At 56.4% G+C, this 1,425-nt stretch overlaps 1 protein-coding gene across 1 annotated transcript in view; it reads right to left on the bottom strand.

Annotated features, from left to right (window-relative positions):
• The window catches only part of PARVB (parvin beta), a 93,017-nt gene that overhangs the window by 60,415 nt on the left and 31,177 nt on the right, over positions 1 to 1,425 (bottom strand). The window lies entirely within an intron of this gene.

The following is a 1,425-nucleotide window of genomic DNA, read 5'->3' as shown; positions in this document are numbered from 1 at the left end:
CAGTCAAATGCCTTAGGCCACCAGAGCTCCTAACCCCCTCCTCCCACCCGGACTGCACTCTTCATCTTCAGGGGTTCCACTCTCATACCCCACAGACACCACACAGGCCTCATTTTTCCCTCATTTCTGGCCACACTCTGGTTTCCTCTGGGGGCGCCTCCTGCTCCCAGGGTTTAAAGGACAAGGTCCCCAGGCCCAGCCCCAGGAGACCTCTCCTCCAGATCGCCACCTTGCCCAAGAGGCCAGTTCACACTCACCCGCAACATCCAATGTCCCGTCTCTCCCAGAAACCCCTAAACACACAGCCCTACCTGCACACGATCCTCCTGCCTGGAGGCCCCCTGGGCATTCCATAAACTCACCCCCACCAAGCCTGTTCCTTTTCCGAGAGGAAACCACCACCCACCGGGTCCATGCGCCTGAACTTCATCCCCTCAGCCCCACTGTCCACGTCTCGACAGGGAGGCTGCGCACTTCTCACCGTGTTCTCGGAACCACAATCACGCCCTGGGCCACTCCACAGCCTCCTTCTGGCCTTCTTCAAGCTCCTCTCTGCCTCGGGGCCTTTGCACATGCCATTCCCTCTCTGCTGCAGCTCCACACACCCCCTCCCAGGTCTCAGCGTCCCTTCATCCCCCACCCAGGCCACACCCCATCACCATGCCCACTGCCCCCTTCCCATGTTCCCAGGTGCAAAGCGAACACCGATTTGTCTTGTGCTGCTCTCCCCTATTAGCTGTTAGAGGGCCCAGAGTGGCCCAAACAGTTAAAACTCAACTATTAGTCAAAAGGTTGGTGTCTCAAACACCCAGAGGCACCTCGATCTGTTCCGGAAAGTCCCAGCCTTGAAAACCCTGTGGAGCACAAGGTGGTCACCAGTCGATATCGACTCGACGGCAACCAGCAACTATGACTGGCCTTTCGGATCTGTGAGGGCAAGAACCACAACCGTGCTGTCTGTGGCTCCGCTCCGACCCCAGCACTGCCCCGCCGACCCCGGAGCTCCCCAAGGACGCATGGAATTAACAACTTCACTGTGGGCCAGGCTCTGGAAATAAATCAGACAGACAAGGCCTCTGTCCTGAGGACCTTACAGTTAATCTGACAACAGAAGACAAAGACACACCCAGGTCAAGATCACTCTTACAAGAAACGTGGTGCAAGGGACACGGGAGAACCAGGCAAACACAACACCAGCCAGGGGGTCAAGGTGGTGAGTCAGCTGACAGCGTGTGCCCTTAGCTTGTGGCATAAGACTAGCACTTCCCTCTGTGGTCTTCCTCCCCCAAACCCATAACTCCCATCTAACACCCAAGTTCCAATAGAGGGGTTCCAGTCGTCCAAACAAATGCCAATAGCGGAACATACTATAAAATGCCTGGCCAGTCCTCAAAGCTTCCAAGGACACGACCAACAAAAACAGCT

The sequence above is a fragment of the Orycteropus afer genome, unplaced genomic scaffold (genome assembly GCF_000298275.1).
Source record: "Orycteropus afer afer isolate SDZICR_OR568_19922 unplaced genomic scaffold, OryAfe1.0 scaffold00083, whole genome shotgun sequence".
NCBI classification, from domain to species: Eukaryota; Metazoa; Chordata; class Mammalia; order Tubulidentata; family Orycteropodidae; genus Orycteropus; species Orycteropus afer.
The sequence above is the reverse complement of the archived record's forward strand: the minus strand, read 5'-3'. Positions and strand labels throughout refer to the sequence as shown.